Source organism: Tamandua tetradactyla, chromosome 5 (assembly GCF_023851605.1).
Source record: "Tamandua tetradactyla isolate mTamTet1 chromosome 5, mTamTet1.pri, whole genome shotgun sequence".
Taxonomy (NCBI): Eukaryota; Metazoa; Chordata; class Mammalia; order Pilosa; family Myrmecophagidae; genus Tamandua; species Tamandua tetradactyla.
The window spans coordinates 125,807,139-125,830,117 of NC_135331.1; the positions used below are offsets into that span (position 1 = coordinate 125,807,139).

The window sequence follows — 22,979 nt, forward strand, 5'->3', positions numbered from 1 at the left end:
TTTGAAATATGGGTCAACTTCCCACAACAGTGAAATTTTTTACCTAACATGATACTGGTAGTTGCTGGAAAAGTCTGGAATTAATATCTACCTTGAACATTTTTTTCTCTCCTACAAATTGTTCATTATTTTGTCCCTTAAATATACATTATTAACATTACACTTAAGGTAAATGGAAACAGAGACAGTTCTATGTACTTCTAAAGACTTTAAGAGAACAAGATTATAACCACCCAGTATATAAATCAGCTACCTGTTTAAACTGATTATTATCTCCCAAATACTACCAGAGACCATTGTGATTTTCTAATGTTATTGGCTTCTAAAATTTGCAAGTGATAAAATGGCAATATTTCAGTAAGGATTTATAAGAAAAGTTTATAATGTGTACATAATGGAGTATTCTTACTTGAATTGTTCATCATTTATTAAACATTTAATTGTAAATATATAATGCCTTTATATTATTTAGATGCAATTTACTATTACAGATTTTCTTCATAGGTCATTAAAGATTCTCATTTAATGTAAAGATTTGGTCTAAAAATGACTTTAAGCCTAATAGAAAAAGAGGAAAGTTTTTGAAAAGATTTATAGCCTAAGGTCCCTTGAATTTTATGTTGATATTTTCTAATGATATAAATTAAGAATTTAAATCATTGGTTATTGAAAGGCCTATCCATCACAGAGCCTCCATCAGTTCAACAGGGCTCCTCTCATCAGTTCAGCACAGGAATCCCAAAGCCTACATGCCTTAGATAACCTTTATCTTTCAACTTGAAAAACCTGTTATGAATAATATGTTTCTAATGTTTTTCACAGGTAATTTTTGCAACTCTTACTTAAAAGACAAATATTTCTTTATAGATGAGAATTTAAGGTACCAAATAGGTAACTTAACATAATCAAATTCAATTCGCAGTGGAAATTTGTGTTTAAATTTTTTGAATTGGGGTGCACAGGTAGTTAGTGGTTAGAATGCCGCCTTTCATGTGGGAGACCCGGGTTCGATTCCCGGACCATGTACCCCTCCCAAAAAAAAATTTTTTTTAATTGTGCTTAAATTTTTTATGTTTGGGAGTGGCCTCATCAGCATGGTGACATAAGGCATCCCCAGGAAAATTTCCCCTCAGAAACAAAGATTAAAAAGATAAATCCCACTTGCTTGGAACCCTGGAGGATGATAGAGAACTTGGAGAAGGACTCCACAAATGCTGAATCAGAGAAAAAAGAGAAACAAAAACACCAAGAAAAGGCACAGAGGCAGCATGCCCAGCCCTCCTTGTGTGTGGGTGCCGCCACAGAGCCACTCACAGGGCAGTGAGTAAGAACCCCACGCACACTCAGGCATAGGGACCCAACTCTGCAGAGACCCAGGGCGAAACACAGGTGACTGAAGAGCACCACATACAGACATGCTCCCAGATTTAAAAGAGAGAGAGAGAGAAGACACTGCAGCAGAACTGTTGGTAAGAGGTACACATACTCAGCCCAGACTCTGATTCCTAACTCATTTAACTAAAGGTTAGACCTTTTTTAATTGACCCTATATGTCTCCCCAAGGTGGAATGCCCAAATAGGGAAGTAACTATTTCTAACTGTATGTAGTAAAGACTCACAGAAAAGAAAAGAGAGAGAGAGAGAGAAAGAGAAAGGAGGAAGAAACTGAACTGCTACAAGGCAGTACAGGTCTCAGAATGAATGTAATGGAACGGGGGCACTGAGTGATACGGAGTGAGAAGAGAAGTTAAACAAATGATAAGAGCTGGAGAAAAAATTGTGAACAAAAAAAAAAACAAAAGCTCATGAGTCCTAAGGAAGGAACAGAGAAAAAGAAACTTTCTCCTGCAGATGAAACAATTACACACAAAAGGGCAAATTTACAAGTTGTACCACATATCCAGGGTGAGAATGAAGTGCAGAAGCTTTGAGAAAATGTGAACAGTTAAACACGGGCTACACCACAGGTCCCATTATAAGTTGGACTGGGTATCAAATAAGAGCCTGAATACATAGCTCACCTACACAAAACCCTAGGCAAGAGGGAGAGACTGACCTTCAGAGCTAGCACATCAAAATAGATGCCCACATATCAGCAAGAGAGAGTGGCTTGGAGAAGTGTGAAGAAGTGAAACTCTTCAGTAAAGGTAAATAAATGGGCAACTGCAAAACCCAATAGTGCTGTATCCTCAATGTATAACTCTACTCTTTAGTTCTTTTAAGAGTTAGAATATAATTGAATAAGAAAAAAGTTGTATTTCCTGATAACAGACAGGCAAAATATAAACATGTAATGTGGGACAAAAACAGCATAAAGAGGGGAAATGGAGGGATATGGGGGCAGAGAACATTTTGAAATTATGTTGGTATCTTCCAAATTAGTAAAATATTGACATAGGTTGTGTAATATAACCCCCAGGGAAGCCACAAAGATAGTATTTAAAATATATACAGTAACAGAAATGAGAAAGGGGTCAGCCAAATGCATCACAAAAGATGAACTATACAGAAAAGGAGGCTGCAATAAAGGAAAGAAAGGCAAAAAGACATGACATAAAAACCAAAGGACAAAATCACAGAGGTAGATACTGCTTTTACAGTACTATAACATGAATGTTAGTGGATTAAATCCCTCAATCAAAAGACACAGATTGGCAGAATAGATTTTTTTAAAAAGCATGATCCAACTGCACGTTATTTACAAGAGACTCACCCTAGACCCAGAGACACAAATAAGTTGAAAGGGAAAGGATGGAAAAAGATAACACATGTAAATAGTAACCAAAAAAGAGCTGGGATAGCTATATGAATCTCAGAAAAGTAGACTTCAAGTCAAAAGCTGTTACCACAGACAAAGAAGGACACTATATATTAATAAAAGGGTAAATCCACCAAGAAGAAATAACAATCATAAATATTTATACACCTAAATGGTGCCCCAAAATACATGAGGCAAACACTGGCAAAACTGAAGGGAGAAATAGATACCTCTACAGTAATAGTTGGAGACTTCAGTAAACCACTCTTATCAATAAATAGAACATCTAGAAAGAAGATTAATAGGGAAGCAGAGAACTTGAATAATATGCTAAATAAACTAGTCCTAACATAGAGAAAGAACATTGCACCACAAAACAGCAGGATATATATTTTTCTCAAGTGTGCATGAATAGTTCTCTAGGATACACCACATATTGAATCACAAAACAAGTCTCAATGAGTTTTTAAAAATTGAAACTATACAAAGCATCCTCTCTAACCACAATGAAATGAAGCTGGAAATCAATAACAGTTAGAGAACTAGAAAGTCCACAAATATATGGAAGTTAAATAAGAATCTTAAACAATCAGTGGTTCAAAGCAGAAATTACAAGTAAATGTCTTGAAAAAATGAAAATGAGAACATATATCAAAACTTATGAGATAAAGTGAAGAAAGTGCTAAGAGGGAAATTTATAGCCCTAAATGCTTATATTAAAAAAGAAGAAAGAGCTAAAATCAAAGACTTAACTGCACACCTGGAGGAACTAGAAAAAGAACAGCAAACTAACTGGAAAGCAAGCAGAAGAGAAAAAATAATAAAGATTAGAGAAGAAATTAGAGAAATGAAATAGAGAATAAAAATAGAGAGCATTAGTAAAACCCAAAACTGGTTGCCTGAAAAGATCAATAAAATTAAATCCTTGGCTAGTCTGAAAAAGATAAAAAGAGAAGATGAAAATAAATAAAATAAAAAATAAGGGAACATTACTACTGATCTCATAGAAATAAGAAGGCACATAATAGGATATATGAACAATTCTATGCCTGCAAATTAGACAACCTTTATGAAATGGACAAACTCCTAGAAGCACACAAACTACCTACAACTCTCTCTAGAAGAAATAGAAGAGCTTACCAGACCACTTACAAGTAAAGAGATTGAATCGCCATCATAAAACTCCCAATTAAGAAAAGCCGAAGACCAGATAGCTTCACAGGTGAATTCTACCATGCATCCCCAGAAGAATTTTTATCAATCCGGCTCAAACTCTTCAAAAAAACTGAACAGGAGGGAACACTCCCTAATTCGCTATATGAGGCCAACATCACTCTAATACCAAAGCCAAATAAAGATATTAAAAGAAAAAAATTACAAACCAATTTCTCTTATGAATATACATGCGAGCATCCTCAACAAAATACTAGCAAATCTGATGCAACAGCACATTAACAAATTGTACACCATGATCAAGTGGGATTTATCAAGGTACCCAAGGGTGGTTCACCATAAAAAAATCAATTAACATAAAACACCACATTATCAAATCAAAGGGAAAAAACACATGATCATATCAATTGACACAGAAAAGGCATTTGATAAAATCCAGTACCCTTTCTTAATAAATACATTTAGAAAACTAGGAATAGAAAGAAACTTCCTCAACATGATAGAGGGCATATATGAAAAACCCACCATTAACATCATACTCAGGGTGATGTGATGGTGGCTGAGAGACATGCCAGAGACCCAGGTTTGATTCCTGGTGCTTGCCCATGCAAAAACACAAAAAGCAAACAAACGAAAAAACATCATACTCAATGGTGAAAGACTGAAAGCCTTCCCTCTAAGATCAGGAAAAAGACAAACTTGCCCACTGTCACTACTGTTATTCAACATTTTACTGGTTCTAGCCACAGCAAGTAGACAAGAAAAAGAAATAAAAGGCATCCAAACTGTAAAGGAGGAAGTAAAACTTTCACTATTTGCAAAAGATCCTTTATACAGTAAGTCCTGAAAAACCTACAACAAAGCTACTAGAGCTAATAAATGAATTTAGCAAAATAACAGGTTATGAGATCAACACCCCAAAATCAGTAGTGTTTCTATACCCTAGTAATGAACAATCTGAGGAGGAAATCAGGAAAAAAATCCGTTTACAATAGCAGTAAAAGAATCAAATACCTAAGAAAAACTCCAACCAAGGATACAAAGACTTACACATAGAAAACTATAACACTTTGCTAGAAGAAATTTTTAAATGATCTAAATAAATGAAAGGACATACCATGCTCATGGATTGGAGGACTAAATATTATTAAGCTGTCAATCCTTCCCAAACCAATTTACAAATTGAATGCAATCCCATTCAAAACTCCAACAGCCTTCTTTGCAGAAATGGAAAAGCTAGGCCTCAAATTCATTTGGAAAGATAAGGACACCTGAATAGCCATAACCATCTCAAAAAAGAACAAAATTGGAGGATTCACACATTCTGACTTAAAAATTTATTACAAAGCTGAAGTCATCAAAACAGCATAGTATTACTACAAGGACAGAGATGTTGATCAATGGAATCAAACTGATAGTTCAGAAATAGACCCTCACATCCATGGCAAATATATATATTTATATTTGTATGCTGTATGGTAGGAGTCACATTTCATTCTTTTTCCATGTGGCTATTCCATTATTGCAGCACCATTTGTTGAAATTTTTTGGTGGTGGGAGGGGTGGAGGTGGAGTGCACAGGCCTTAATTGAACCCAGTCTCCACATGGCAGGTGAGAATTCTACCACTGAGGTACCCTTGCAGGGATTTGGTTTAAGACTACTTGTTTTACTTAAGATATGAGTTTGTTCTTCTTCAGTTAAGCTATATGCTCAACCGCTCTACTTACTTATCTGATTTCCTACTCAATTTCAAGTCATGTTTGAAAAACTAGTACGCAATCTATAGGTATCATTTCACCTGAAATGCAATTTGACAAGGAAATTTATTGGACTGTATCTATTTCATACATTTTTAAAAAGACAGCTGATATCTTCCAGCCGAGTGGCATCCCATAAGTGTTTCTTTGGACCATTTATCTGGTATGCCCTTAAGGAGTGCAGGCTAATTTTTATACTTGTCTAAAAATATGACAAAGAAAAAAACACTGTGCAATGAAATGTTTTAATTCATAAAGTAAAATATTAATACCTGCATATTGCTATTTTATATGCTTGATCTTTCTTCCTTTATTAATGTAGATACACACATTGCAGCTATGAAATAGGGATAATCTGTAATGAATACCAACTTACAATGAACTAAAATCTAATTGATTCTAATGATGCATATTGACATATCATTAATTAAAGTTATTGATACCAGTCTTCAAGGAAACCAAAATGACTGATTATGCTGTATTTGGATTAAATAAGGCAGTGGTATATAGGCATCAATAACATTAGAGTTTATCCATAATAATTCTCAAAGTTAATGACATACTGAAATCACCTGGAAAGCTTTAAAAGCATGCCAGTGTTGGAGCTCCACCCTGAGAAGTTCTAATTCAATAGACCTAATGTAGGGCCAATATTTTTAAAAGCCCTTCGTGTACTTTCAAATATGCAGCTGGAGTTGGGAACCACCATTGATAGAAACTATAATGGAGTGAACTTTCTTTCTACTCAGAAATTTTTTTAGGGTTCTGGGGAAGTCTGGCTTTCATCTGAAATCCACTTAATGCATGACAATAAGGAAATCTTTTTTTCCATTATGGAGGCATTCTAGAAAAACTAAATTAAGATTGAAGCCTGCTTGGTTAATTGGAGGAGATGGAGGCCAGGAAAGTACCTTAAATTGGAACCTTAACCCAGCCATTCAAGTTATTCCTGGGGACTCAGGTGCTTTAACATGATGCTTTTCAAACTTTGGTATGCACATGAACCAGTCGTGGTTCTTGTTAAATGTGTGTTATGATTCCATAAGTCTTGGGTGTGGCCTGAGCGTTTGCATTTCTAATGAGCTCCTAGAAGATACAGGTGCTACTAGTTCTCAGAGTACACGTTGGGTGACAAGGGCTTAGTACCCTCTCCCCACCTCAGGGGCCCTGCAGACTCACTGCCCTATTCCATAGTTCAGTAGTTTTCCACCTTTAGGGCACACAAGAATCACTTGAGGAGTTTTTAAAATCCTGATTCCAGGCTTTGCCCTGTGTCATAAAGTCAGAATCTCCGGAGTGGGATCTAGGCAAAAGTCATTTTAAAATTTTCCCAGTTGACTCCAACTGCAGCCAAGTTTGAGAACCAGTGCATTGAAAGCATCGTCAATACTTCACAACTTCTTCTTCCCGAGCTTCGGTGAACATTTTGGGCCTACTCATTTTATCTTTCTTTCAAAAACACACAACATGGTTCCTTTCAATAGTTTCCAAGCAATGCTAGATGCTCTGTTAACATCGAAGATTTGGTTCCTGATTACTTCATAAAAGGTTGAACTTCCATTTCCACTAGCGAGGCAATCAGCAGTCTGTTGAACAGAACCACACGTTGTCCACTGCAAGTACAAAGAAGTCCAGAGATTGTTTAAGCATACGGAGCTGAACTACCCTGAATAAATAAGGAGGAAAGTTAAATGCTTTGAAAATGTCTTTGTATATACTATATTTATTTTACTTTCATCAGTGTTTTGTTTAATAAGAAATGAAGAGAAATCATAATTGAGCACATTAAAGCATTGAGTTCACTGATGCAAGGACAATTCCTTCTTGATGCAGACCGTTTTTGTGGAGATTGTTTATTCAGTTATTTTCTTATCCCTGTGGGTTAGCATGCTGTGGCTGTTATTTTAAACTTTAGAAATCCATAGAGCCAGTTCATTTTAAAAAGCCAATGCATAAAGCCATCCGTTTTCATTAAATATTACTTTTTTTATCTATGCTTTCTTTTATAAGTGGTTTTCTATGACAGATGGTATATAATTTGTTAAGTAAAACATGTATCTATATAACATATCTATATAATTTACCATCTCAGTGGTAGAGATGGTAAAGGCATAGGAAAGCCAGAGTTTAAAAAGAATGAGGATGAGGAAAGGATATGAAGCACAGACCACAGTCCTAGAAACAGTTTCACTTATTAAATTCAACCACAGCAGCTCTTACTCTGCTTCACCTCTCCCTTCCCACCACCTTGAAGTGCTCTTCTGCAGTGACTTGTGCCTCCTCATTCTCCAATATGTGAGAAAACACAAGAAAACCCTCAATGAGAAAACCAGCCAAAATGGTACTGCCAGTTGGCAAGTGGTGTGGCAGTGTGCCCTAACCTCCTTTATTATTTGAAAAAATGAGATTCCATTTAAAATTCCATGACTGAATCCTTTTTGATAGCATTTGAATTCTTCTATAGATTCATGTTCATGGATGGTATTCAGAGAACTCTAATATGACTGCATCCAAAAAACAAACAAAAAAAAAACCAAAACAAGAAGAAAGCAAATATCTGGGGCCAATCAAAATCTCATGGAGATTACAGTAATAGTTATAGTATTAACTATCACTTATATCCTTTAACTTTTCTGTGAAAGTTTCTGTTCTGTTTTTCAAGCCAAATAGTCTATTCTGTTAGTCTATTTGGCTCTAAAAAAATGGGATAATACCATTAGACACCATTAATAAGTCTTCCCAGTTACCACCTTTATTTTTTTAACCTTTTCAGATGATTCTTAAAAGCAAAAGTTTAAGGAATAAACTCAAGAACAAGTTTGTTTTTGAATCTATAAATGAGACATCTAGAAAGTAGTTTATAGAAACAGAATCCTCCTTTAGTACTTCGTTTACAAAATGTCCTCTAGAGGTATGATAGGAAGAAATGAAACTAATTTCAGCTCACATGAGAATGTCCTTGATTAAAAAAATATATAAGGAGGGAGGGAGGGAGGGAGGAAGGAAGGAAGGAAGGAAGGAAGGGTGGTTCTATGCTTACCATCAGAAACTCATTTTATGTATCTCTTGCTAGACATTTTTCACAAACACAGCTGGTTGAAAATAAAAAAAAAATAACCATATCACTTTGATTTCTTTTTAGTCTCTTTCTGGATGATACTAAATCCACTAATTAGTTTGGCACTAAATTGACTATTGTGTAAACATAGTAAGCTATTACAGTAGTTTACAATAAGTATAATTTTAGTGTTCAAAAGAAATAAATGTGAAAATTTTCTACCTGATTTAAATTAATCAACTGAATGTTTCTTTTGTTATCTTTTTTTATATGTTAACCTGATATTCATTTTAAAAACAACAAAATCTTGTTAGATCCTAAGTAATTATAACAATAATTAATGGCAGATACTTCCTGAGTGCTTGCTATGTGTTATCTGAACCAATCCTTAGACAACCATGTGAGGTAGAAAATTGTTACCACAAACAGATGAGGAAACTGAGGAGTAGAAAATCTAAGTAGTTTGTTCCAGATCACTCAGATGAACAGTGACAAGGCTCATATTCAAACACCCATTTGTCTGACTCTAAAACCTAAGCATTTGACTTCACCTGTATACATTATTTAGATCTAGGTTGGGAAACAATAAGGAAATATTAAGGATTTATTCTAAATTAGTGCAATAATTAAATTTTAAAAATTAAAAATACTCCTATCTGCAAGCCAGAGTTTAAGAAATCAATGCCTACCAATGCCTACCACAAGCTGGGCAGGGAGCATAATTGCTGTCCAGGGGAAGATAATAGAGCATGCTAGATAGAGCAGAATAACCATGATTATCTCAAAGTATCAAATTCAGGTAAAAAATTACTTACAGACTGTTCAATGCAGAATGGATAATATAATAAACACTATCAGTTCGTAATCCAAAATAAACAGACCTTACTATTTATAATATTTGCTCCAAATTTTTTAAATAAACAAAAATATTTATTTTTTCTCTTCTCACCCTCAAGTAGCTTCAATATTGATGATGTTAGTTGTTATACATTTACATCATAGATACACACTTAAAGTGATATGTAATATTCTGTGTATTTTCACTGACAAAAAAATGCATCTTATAAATTTTTGCAAATTTTCCTTGTCACGCTGTTTTTGAGTCATCCATATTGATTTTGTTGATATTTCGTTTTTTTGACTCATGTATGGTCTTCCATCATACAGAAGATTTGTATATTGATGGACAATTATGTTTACCTTGCCTTTCTTTTAACCTAACAATGTTCAATGTATATATTTGTGTTTGTCTCTTATGCACATCTATAAGTTTTTTTCCTGGATTATAAACCTAGAACTCTGAATTTGTTTAATATTTCTCTGAGAAGCTTTAATTTTTAAACCAAGTAGCTAACCTGGCTGAACTCAAGCTGCAAACTCTGTCTCCCCTGTAATTGGCAATAGCTGAAATCCCAGCTGTGTTGTTTTAACCTACGCTGGATGCTTGGAGTCTGTACTACACAGGTATGGTTCAGAGGTCAGCCAGAAATTTCAGCGAGGTTAATACACAGAATCTGGGGCTACCCCTGTCTGGTTTTCTCTTTTTAGAATTTTGCACATTTTTTCCTCCCCTTTCACTTTCCAGGAACTGCATTTGCCCTGAACTCTACTCCCTAATTTTTCAATCCAGCAAGAATTCAGACCAATCCATGTAGCCACCCTATGGCCTAGACTTGGACTTGCCCTCAGACTAAATGTCTGAAAAAATAGGAAACTCACGCCTTGCTATTTCATTTTTCCAAATACTGGCTCCCCTTCAGTATCTGTCTGCCTTTGCCCTCAAGTAGTTGTATTTTATATTTTGTCCAATGTTCGTAGTTGTTATATGGGGGGGATTGAGTCAATGGGAGCTACTCAGCCATAGTGGTGGCCCATGATGTGTTTTTTTATTACAATTCTGGATTACTTAAAATTTGCTTAGAAAGTTTGCATCCTTATTCATAAGTTAGCCTTATAAATGTCTTTACTCATTCTGTTCGCCACATAGATAGATAGGTAGATAGATAGATAGATAGATAGATAGATAGATAGATAGATAGATAGATAGGTAGGTAGGTAGGTAGGTAGGTAGGTAGGTAGGTAGGTAGGTAGGTAGGTAGGTAGGTAGGTAGATAGATAGATAGATAGATAGATAGATAGATAGATAGATAGATAGATAGATAGATAGATAGATAGATAAAGATATATAGATATATATAGATATATATATGTGAAAATTGTTCAGATGCTGAATATATTCTCATATTACTACTACCACTTGGTCCTGGTTACCATCCTATCTCTCTGTATTATTTCAGTAGCCTCTTAATCATCTCCCTACCTCCCCTTGCTCTTCTTGAGTCTTTTCTAAACACAGAAGCCAGAATATTCCTCATCCCTTTTCTATTCAAAATCTCCAGTGGCTTTCCTTTTGATTTAGAGTAAAAGCCAACTTCCATACCATGGCCTACAAGGTCTCACAGGTTCAACTACCAGTACTTTTCTGACTTCATCTCCTGTTCTTGCTGTATTTACTCCATAGCAGTGACCTTCTTGCAGTTCTCAGGCAAGCAAGGCACACTTCCACCCTAGGGGGTTTGCATTTGCTGTTTCTTCTGCCTGAAATTTATCTCCCTAGACACCCTAATAGCTCATTTCCTCACCTCCGTCATGTCTCTGCTTAGGCACTACCTTCTCAACGATGACCACCCTATTTAAAATTATACCCATACATATGCACCCCAGGATTTCTAATCTCCTGTACTTGCCCCATTTTATCTTTCCTTCACAGTACTTACCATTTTCTAACATATCACTTAAGCTGCCAATTTATTATGTTTACTGTTTGTTCTCAATCTCCCCACATTTGAAAATCAACCCCATGAGGGCAAACGTCTCTGTGATGAATCCTGAACATCTAGAACCATGTCCCCAAGAAACAATTGGTGTTGAATGAATATTGTCTTTGTTAGATTTTTTTTTCTTTTATTTGCTGTTGTATTAGCCTTATTAATTCAGTTTATCTATTTTCTTTCTCTATTCTTTTGGTCAGGATAAGGATTGTTGTATAGGATAAGGATTTTAGCTTTTACATAACGATTTGAGTGAAACCATTTGGGTTGATGTCTTTTTTTGGCACATGGATTTCTACTACTGATTCAGTTTTTTTGTGTTTGCAAGGTTACTGATTTACTGAAGTTTGCTGTTTCTTCTTAAATCAGTTTTCTAGAAAATTGTACAATATTCAGATTTTTAAAGAGTAGAGTGCTGGCCAAATAGGGTAAATCTATGGTTCTGATTTAGCACACTGGCCTTGCTTACATATTCAGGTTTGTAGTTAAGAGTGACTGTGATTTGCCTTAAAATAATGATATAAAAAACATAATATTGAAATAAAAGTCTTTGATCTACAATTTCAGATTTTACCAGAACCTGTCTTTTTCATGTACCCATTCATCAGTACTTTAACTCCTAAAAAGTAAAATCTGGCATTCTGTTCCTTAAAAATGTGATAGGGTGGGACACGGTGGTTCAGCAGGTGAGCTTCTCGCCTGCCATGCCAGAGACCTTGGTTCGATTCCCAGTGCCTGACCAAGTGAAAAAAAAATTTTTTTAATGGGATAAATAAACCACTATGAGTTTGGGACTTTTGCTTTCAAGAGCACAAATGAAGCCAGATAAATCAAATGGTGCCATGATTCCCACTGAAAATCCCTAAGCAATTGGCTTAACAAGAAAAGAATAATTCCTTTAGTAAATGTATAAGCATACTAAAACTTTCATGTTTAAAAAAATGTACCATGTTGCATTTTTCTAAAACTTGTTTGTTGCCATGTCTGGAATGTCATAATACTAAGGTCATTGTCATTTATTGATCCCCAATGATCAATAATTAGAAAAATCACTTTGAATAGCCTATTGAAGAGTGAAACATTTTTTTCCTAAAATATTATGTTCTGAATATGGGAAAACTAAGTACTTTTGATGTCAAGAAACTACTTAACCAGTGAGTTACTGATGAACTTAAAGTATAAATTCTGTTAATATTTACAAACATATTTATTCATGTAAGCCAAAATCAACAGAGAAATTTATCATGTCAGTTTTCAAATAAAATATAATTTATCTAAGATCATAATGAAATCTGATGTTAAAAATAGATTCTAATAAATTAATCTATTCTGCAATCAAGAAGATTTTAACTTTAGAAGTCCTCTTAAAGGTAAATATTTTATGTTTTTTTCATGTTAGTTGAATTATGACATTTTACAATAGTTCTTTCTTTACACTTAAATACTAAATATAAATCCTTACATTTAAATATGCAAACATAGTAAGTTCAAATTTCTTGGCTCTTTGGCATTTGTGGCTGAAATCTTAATTTTTTATAAATGTGGTTTGTCTTTATACATCACTTCTTAAAATTGTCCTGTATAGTCTATGTCCTTACTATTACTTACTGTTACCAGGTTACCCTCCATTACATAATATTCTGCTGTTTTTGCAGTAAATCTTTACTAAAACACCTAACAAGCTTCAGAATCAAGGTGGGAACTAATAGGGAAATGAGGCATTTGGCTAACATCTCTGGCGTTCTCTAATTCTGCTTCCGGCCTTAGCGTGTCGTGTCAGGAGAGTGGCAGGTGAAGGAAGGTAGAGCAGCGTTAGTGCATGTAACATATCCACTAATCCCAGTTCTCAGGAAAATGACTGCGTTCCTCTGGCCCTTGTGCCTTTAGGGAGTTATTAAATACTCATCCAGATGGCACCAAATGTTTACACAGAAGCCAAAGGTTAAGTCAGTCACCAGCGGGAGCGCCTTAGACATGCTTACTAAGTGATACTTTAAATGCCGGTACCTTGGGGTCTAGATAAATCTGGCTTAAGTGAAAATTATGCACTGAGAGGGAGCATAGTTTTCACTCAAAGAGAACTACCTCAAATATCATAAGTAACTGAGAGCAACACTCAGCTGGTCATTTATAAATCAAATGATACTCGATTCACAGATGGCCCTAATGCACAAGAGACCTCAAGGGGAACCTTGCAATAATTCTCTTTCTAAGTTTGTGTGTACAAGATGAAAAACAGTCAGTTCAGTAAGTGATATGGTCTCTTTCCTTTCTTCCTCCCTTTTCCCCACCTACTTCATTAAATGCTTTCTGGGTGCCAGATACAGAAACAAAGAAATAACAATGTTCATTGTCTTTGCTTTCACGGAACCTATTTGGCATAAGAAAAAGTAACCAGTTGGTCAAATAAATCTTTTTAATGTATAAGCCAATCTTTTGTGATTAGTTCATAAATAATCTACGAGTATTTGTAGTTATGTCAACACTACACAAAGCATCTATTCCAGAGAAAAATCATTATTTTGCTAGAATTTTATGCTGCAGTTTAGTAGTTATTTCTTTAAATACATTTGAACCACAGAATCAACTATTAAATAATTATTTCTTACTAAAACCCCAAAGGAACTGTAACAATTCTTTTTAAGTGAATGAAATAGAAAGGTTCTTGTTTAATGGCCAAAGAACGTAATTCTCTTTTTTCCTGACTAGAATAAATGTTTTCATCAAGCAAAGTAATTAATAGGCAATTCAATTTAAACTTATTTTAAATTTCTCACATATCAAATCTGGTTCATTTACATGCTCTTTCTAAGTTTCCTGAATTTGAATCAAAACTATTAGTCTAAAAAAGTTGCATAATTCACATTTAATTCATTTGTAACTTTCTGAAACTGGTAACAGTTCTGAAACTGGTAAGCCAACTCAGTTTGGGGAGTTTTGGTCTGTAGAAAGAATGCAGTTAAGAACAGATTTTTAAATCAATCAATTTTTAAAAAATTTGTTGGCAAAGACTTGCATAAGTGAATAAGTCAATTAAAGTAGAAACTATTCCTATGATATAAAGCTATTTTTATCTACTCTGTGCAGAATTACAGGACAGTTGATGCTTAAGACCCTAGAAAGATTTATGTTTTAGCCTCAGGGAAGATTTATGTTTTGGAAAAACCTGCAGTCAGCTCATTTGATGTGGAGGTGATTTATGTATCTTTCATTAGATGAATGATTTGAAAATAGCTACCTCTGCCCTTCTGTTTATAGCCTGCTTCTGTTTCAAAAGAAATTTCAGATTGTTTTCATCAAAAGTCTAAATTATGCATTTTAAAACTCAGTAGTAAAACTTTCTCTCCTAAAAGTGCCATTCATTGGCAATTTGGGACTTTTACAAAAGAGCCATTTTGTTTCATGTTGAAATACTGAGCAACTGAGGAAAATAAATTAAAATGTATCGTAAATTCCATTTAGAAAGTATAAAGTAGATAAGCCTTTTGAAAACGTATATGCAGAAAAGCATATGTTGTTTGCTTACATCATTAAATCTGCATAGAAATTTCTTTAGTTCTATTCTATTTAATTTGGATTAAATTTTAAGCATTTAAACAATCTTTGCAGTAGAAACCTTAAATTGATCTGTAAAATGGAACTCAATAATTAGTGCTCTTTAAAAAAGAGTTAGAATTTTATCTATTCCAATAACTCTTCCACTGATATCAGTAAATCCAAAACTATATAATGCTACACGCCTGCTTCAGTTTCAACCCAGAGTATGAGTTTGGACCTGAACATGTTAACTTGACCTTTCTGTGCCTTAACTTTATCATCTCCAAAATGAGCTAATGATATTTCCTATTCCATGGGGTTGTTGTGATTATTAAATAAGTTGATAAATGTAAAAGTTTTAGAATAGTAAAACTCCTAGTAAGTACTAATTAATTCTTAGCCATTTTGTCATTGTGCTTAATATTATTATGTTGATATTCAGTGGTAGGGCTTTTAAGAAGTAATTGCTGAGAAATGTGTAAAGAGAACGTTTATATAACCCCCATCATATCTTTATGGATAGAATTCTTTTATTTTAAGAAAGCTCTTAAATGTAGGCTGAATTCTAAGTGTTCTCTTTTTTTTCTCTCTAGTTTAAATTCATGAGAAAAAGAACCTTGTCTATCTTATTCACTGTTGCATCCCCTGAAATTAAACGGTAGTTGACACAGAATAAGTATTCAATAAATATTTCTTCTTCAAGAAAAACACATAATGTTCACTTATGAGCACATTATCAAAGTAAAATATTTCTAAGTCCTACAATGAAAATATCTTTAGGCAAATATAAAATTGCTGACAATGTCACAAGGAAGAAGAGCTTTCCAGCTGCCTAAGTTAATTAATTTAGGGCAGGTGGTCAACTTCTCCCGTACTGAAAATTTCTAGCAATGACAATTTGACATCATTTACTACCCCTGATTATTTTTGATCAATTCAGAAGTCATGTTTTTGTTTGTTTGTTTGTTTTTTATGGGCAACTGGAATTATCTCCTTAATTGAAGAATCCTCCTTCTTTCAATATACTGCAGACAAGAACAGAAACTATATATTTTAATCCATTAATAAGGTCATCTTCTGAGAAACAGTTAATTAAAAAAACTGGATTCAAGGTCAAGGGACCCAGACTTTATCCTGGAATGTGCAAGATAGAAATATATTTATTTTTACCTTGGGCAAGTCACTAACACTTAGAGGTCGAAGTGAAAACTTTTAAAGGTCTTTTCAAAGTTTAAAACTGCATATTTTTTCCTTTACCTTTACTAAGCTAAGCAATTCCAATGCATTAACTACATGATTTATCTATCCTCTAATGATTTTTTTCTTTAAATCCTTCCCATTTGTCACAATATTTCAAAATGCAGCAATTAAATAGAAATCTATTTAAATCAGATAGATGGTATAGAAGGATTTGACTTGCCAATGTCAAGTACTGTGAAGTGTATGAGATTTTATCCTACTTGCAAGCAAGGTGGCCTAATTAGCCTGCCATAGTTTCATGATCCTATGTAACAGTACTTTATTACTCTTGGTGGCAGTTGGCATGAGCTTCATGTCCGTGTCACTTCCCCTTTCCCCTGATTTGTAGGAACGTGATATGGAATAACAGAGGTAAATGCTATCCATATAGTGGATTTGCATCACAGCTGTGAACTCTGAGCTTAGGGAACCTAAATCTTTTACAAAAGACCTCAAGTAAACCTGCCATTTTCATTATCTTTCATATCCTAAACAGTAATCAAAGTGCCTTCTATTTGCTATGCAAATATCCTTAAAAGATAGTCCAGAACAAAACACAGTTAGTGCTTCCCTCACAAGACATTCAGAAATCTGTGCTACTCTTGAGTAATTGCCTCCTATCAATATCCACTCCTCATATCCATACCATCTTGGCTTCTACAAATCTTCCCATGACTATGGCACTCCATTGGCCACTCGGATTAATTTTACCAACAAATGCTGGGGCCAAACTGTTCAATTTGTCTCATGAAGAATTTAGTTAAGACTAGTGCTAGCAGAGGACTCCAAGCAACAGGATGAAGCCAATCTATAGTAGAGAACTCAACCCTGTCCACCAGTTTCTGAGACCAACCAGCTGGGTAAATCCATAAATCATCAAGGTCCACCTTAGAAAGCCAGAATATTTTCCTCCTTAAGTTTCTGTTATTGACCTTTCTGCTTGACTTGAGGTATTAATCCTAGTATAGAAAAAAAGGCCAAAGCATTTTCATAAAAATTATAGACACCCATTCTGGCCCCCACTTTGGCTCATGCAGGCTACCATAAGGGGATTCAGTGAGCAATGCACTAAATCAAGTGGTCATTATCCTTTCGAGCAAAGACAATGTCAATCCAACAAGAGAACCCAGGTGACTGAATCAGAATTAGGTTTGAATCCATTAGGTCCTCTTTTGGATAGACCACCACTGGAGGGTAAAAAGATAGTCCAGAACACAAGGCCATTACTGCCTCACCCCTAAGACACATAGAAAAGTTAAAGACCCTTGGAAAATTCTGTCCAGCTACTAGCTCCTGTACATTGCATCTCTTTTTAACAAATCCTATCAAATGATTTTTCTTTTGCTTACCACACCACACCACTGTGAACGCTACTGTTGCTTCATTCAGCTTCTGACCAACTCTAAGCCATCTTTTAGTGTTTTGCTATTCATAATTCTGTTTAGTCTGTACTGCTGATTTTTCTTTCTATTTCCTATACAGTGCCATTCTATTTCACAACCACTACTTAATTTCCTACTATAATATATTCTGGGAAGTTTAATACCTTTATGTATTAGTAAAAATGTTGTCAAGGATAATTCTGTTTTAAGATTGACCTGAAACCACATTTATAGATTAATAGGAAGAATATTCAACTAAATCTTTCACCCCAAATATTTCTTTGAAAGTAGAAGTAGAATACATTGGAAATAGAATAGAGTTTGGGGATCAGACATACTTGAGTTTGGAGCTCAGCTCAACATTTATTTGCCATGTTGCCTATACAGTGCTTGTTTTCTCATCTACAAAAGAGAATGATTCTATTCCTTATAGTTGTTGGGATTAAATAAAATCACATTTGTAAAGTGACTAGTTGAACTCCTAACACAACAGCAGATGCTCAATAAATGTCAATTCTCTACCCTCTTCTTAGTTTATTGTTGTGAACTTGTGGGCAGTCATTAAAGGATGTTGAAATGATGGTGGATTATACTAGGCGTATTTCGGTTCTGTGTAAATACAGAAGTCTTTATATATACTCTCTACATTGTCCTTTCCCTCAATATTGTTGGTTTGCTTCTTATGGATCTTAATTACTGTGATGATTCAGGTTATCTTGATTTGTTCACTTGGTACACGAGTTTCTCTTTTTTCAGAAGCTTGAAAATAACTTTTTGATTGCTCTATTTCATTTAAATAGTAAAGAAACACTAATTATAATATAATTTCATGCCAACTTTACAGTGTTTTGATAGCTTAAAAATTAGGGGGATTGTTCCTGGCTTTGAGAGCTTCACAATCTGGTGTTTTGGAAAGTACTTCACATCATCAACTCGGAGATTGAAAAATGACACTGGAACAACATTCTGGTGTTGGGGAAGGGGAGGTCTACATGACATGTCGTGGCATCTCATTAATGTTACTTCCATTGAATTGGACTTGCACTGACATGGCCTTAACTTGTTTGGTTTATAAAATAGCCTGACGGTTTGAGCCTATTCTTAAAGGGCTGTGTTTAAAGAAGTATTTGCTTTCAGACTGATTTGTTCATTGATCTCCAGTAAAATTTCCACAGAGATGGAATTAGTTCTCAGGTATATTTAATTCCATCTCAGAATTCTACCACTATTTTCAGCATCAGTCTTTTATGTCTGTATTAAAACTAGCACACAGTTTCCCACTTCATACCCACAAAAATGTAGGCAATAGACAATGCAACCACTTAGGGAGTGCATAAATTACCAAAATGCACAATATAGTTAATTCTTAATTCCCACTGATTTTGCGAATTAAGAATTAGCTATTCAATTTTTAAACAGCCACCCTGGCATTTTTTTAGATGATCTGCAAAATTGCAAAGCTTATCCAATTTGTAAAGGCCATCTCCTTGATGCTGCCACCAATAAGCACAAGTTGAATCTAATGACAGAGTGATGATAAAAAATATTTCACATGATGATAATAGCCACTCTGTGTTAACCAAATTAGTGGTAAAGTATGCAATTTTGGAACAGCTTTTGTTAACAGTAATAAGAACTTCAGGACAAGTTGCCAAATATGAAAATTATTCCTTACTGTTACAAACAATAAATTTGAATTTGTGTGCAATAAGTAAACTTTGAGACTTAGATTTATTTGCCTTTATTTACTTAATGTTTTTCAATAAAATTTTATACTTTCAAATCAGCACATTTATATGGTTAAAAAATCAAACAGTTCTATGAAAGGCTCATAAGTTTTCAGTAAACGGTTTGGAGAAAACTATACAGCATCTGGAAACAACAAAGTTGGATACCTGCAGCACTACTCTATCAGATGGATAAAAAAATTAAAGGTGAAAAACTATAGCAGAGAAGTTCAATAGAAAATATAAGACTTTAAAAAAATAGTTAACAGAAAAAAATCTTATGAAAAGTCACAGAAAGCATGAAAGAAAAATGGTAAATTTAACCACATGAAAAAAAAATTCTGTATGACCAAAAAAAAAAAAAAAAATTAAGTCAAAGACAAATAAATGGCCAACTGGGAAAAATACAACCCATCATAGCAAAAGACTAAATTCCCTAGTATATATAAAGATACCTATGACGCAATAAGCAAAAGGCCAACAATCCAGTAAAGAAAAAAATGGGCAAAGTTGAGAACAGAGAGTTCATAGAAAAAAAGAATAAGATGGCTCAAAACGTGTGAAAAGATACCCAAACTCACTCAAAATTAGAGATATATAAACTATACTATTTTTAACTTGCAGGACTGGCAAAGGTCAGAAAGTTTGATGGCGCACTATGTAGGAAAAGTTGTGGAGGAATGCACTCATAATTTCTGAGGAAAGTATACAGTCCCTATGGAGGCAATGTGATGCTGCCTATCAAGATTTCATATCTATTTTGAACCAGAGACTAAGTTACAGATCATCTCTCTCATTTATGAAATAATGCGTATTCAGCATTGTTTGAAATAGTAAAAATAAAATGGAAACAACTTAGATATCCAACCATAGATGAGTGGTTAATAGAACTTAAATACAAGATGTTTACACTTTTTATGTAAATATTTACACTTTTTATGTAAATATTGTTATTTAGTGAGTCAACCAGTGTACCTTTCCTTTCTTGAATGCTTTTTTTATTGTTTTTATTTTTTTCTAATTTTCCAGTTGCTTTTCTGTTTTCTCTGTAATTATCTTCCATATTTTTCAAATTCTTGTATTTAGTCACTTGTTTTCTGAGAGTCCCGTCAGACCTCCTACTCTATCCTTGGCTAACAGTTTTCTAGGCTGTCTTAAATTTCTTATTGTTTTTCTCTGTACTTTTTCTGTGGATTGATTCCACTGCTTCTTTTCCTTGACATCTCCTTTCATGGAGAGTGTGGTCTGGAAGCAGAATTCCTTCTTCCTCACAGCAGCATTGAGGTCAGTGTTTGACCAAACAACTGGATGCCATAAGCTAGCCAAATTGACACATATAATTATCTAAGACAAGGCGTAAATTTTCTGAGGTTTTGATGTCTAAAAATGTTTTTATTTTATTCTTACACTTGATTGATTGTTTGGCTTGATATGCAATTCTAGACTGAAAATTGTTTTCCGTGAGAATTATAATAAAGGTTTTGCTCCATTGTCTTCTAGCATCAGTTTTGCTGCTGAGAAGTTCAGTGCCTGTAGATTCTTATTCCTCTTAGTTTCCTAAGAGGAAAAGCTGGTTTAATTTGATTCAAGGAAACAGAATAGAAGGGCTTTTTCTGCATTCCCTTTCTGGCTAGATAGAACTACCCTGACATCTCCATTCTCTGTGCCTTGTGAGCCATACTCAAACTTTGTGATCTCTGTGGGAATCTCTTCATATGAAGTAAGGAAGCAGTTGGAATTTAGGAAAACTCTTATTTAACCAGAGCCTGGCTTCCAGATTATTATCTTATGTAGACTCAACAATCTTTTCTGAGATATCAAAAGCCAAACATTGACTCTTCCATTGTCTCTACATTTATGCTCTATCAATCTTATTCTTCCCACAGAAAGTGACTGTATCTGGCAGAATAAAAGGAGGTCAGTAGGAAGAAGTACAAAAGAGAAAAATACTTCAATATATGTTCTTACCGTACTTTTTTAATTTCTTTACCATCAAAGGAGCGATTTTCTCCTCTTAAAATTTTTGGTGTTTACTGCCCTACTCAATTACAACTTACTTAGTCTAATGTATTAATCATCTTCACAATTACCTGCTTTACTTACCTAGATCTTTCATGTGGAGTGTACCTATCTCTGTATTGATTTAATTTTAAAATCCTAAAAAGAATCAAAATTGTTAGATCAAGTTTTCTGCAGTCTATACTTTATTTATATAACCTGTTTTAGTTTGCAAGGACTGCTATGAAAAATAACCACACACTGGTTGGTTTAAGAACAGGAATTTATTGTCTCACAATGAATTTCACTAGAAGCAGACTAGAAAGCATTGGCAGGCAGTGCTTCCTCCTGGAATATATAGCATTCTGATGCTGGCTTGCCACAATCCTTGGGGTGCCTTGGCTTACATTGCTGCCTCTGTCACATAACAATCTGACTTAGTCTCTGGTTTCATCTGACTTCTGTCTTTTTCTGACTGTGTCTGAATTTCCTTTGCTTATATTGATACCAGTCACATGGATTAAGGTCAGCACTGATTCAATTTGGTCTCATCCAAATAGCATTTTTGAAGATCCTATTTACAAATGAGTCCGCACATCTCCAAATTTCCTACCTACAGATGGGCTCACATTCACAGTGACATAGATTAAGACTTAAACATATCTCTATGAGAGACATGATTGAATCACAAACTTAGTCCAAATGCAAGATTCCCTGATAATATTAAAATTTGGAATCATAGTTCTACCGTGTTGTCCATCCTTTCAGGGCTTCAGAAGACTTTTTTGGCATGGGCTGGCTCTAGGAATCAAACCCGGGTCTCCCACATGGCAGGCAAGAATTCTGCCACTGAGCCACTGTTGCACCACCCTAAGAAGACATTTTATTTAAAGCAACCTTCATATGGATATTCCCTTCTTTCTGCAGTGTAATCATATCTCCATGAGCCCAATGACCTATGGCAAAGCCAATCCAAAAATACAGTCTGTTTTCATGGTCAAGCTAATCATTAAAACTGAATCAGTCATATGCTTCCTTGCATAAATCATTAAGACAGGTGCTTCAAATGAATTTGACAGAGCATGGCTTACCAGTTTTTTACTTGTCAACAGAACCTTGAGTAAACTGAAATCAAACCATTTCATTTACTTGGTTAGAGCCAAAATAAAGCAAATCTGCTCAAAGTTTTTCATACTTAGGAATAATAACCAAACATGAAATTATAAAAATATAAGAAATGCTTATGAAGAATGAAAACTGAATTAAGAATAACTACCAAATATGTAATACTACTTAAAATGATATAAGATTTAAATAATTTGGTTGGTAGTATTTCTTATTTATTAATAACTTGTATAGATACTTTAGTCTCTTCAGTTCATGTTGTTGTTGTTTTCCAAAAAAAGTACTTAGTCCTCATCTGCATGAGATAAATTAGAGAATGAAGGTTATATTTCTTTCTACAATGAAGGGCAAACTTTTCCAAATAAGGTATAGCATCTATTTTGCAATACTTT

The 22,979-nt window shown here is 34.4% G+C and overlaps 1 protein-coding gene across 1 annotated transcript in view; it reads left to right on the forward strand.

Moving 5' to 3' along the window:
- The window catches only part of COL19A1 (collagen type XIX alpha 1 chain), a 365,439-nt gene that overhangs the window by 190,901 nt on the left and 151,559 nt on the right, over positions 1 to 22,979 (forward strand). The window lies entirely within an intron of this gene.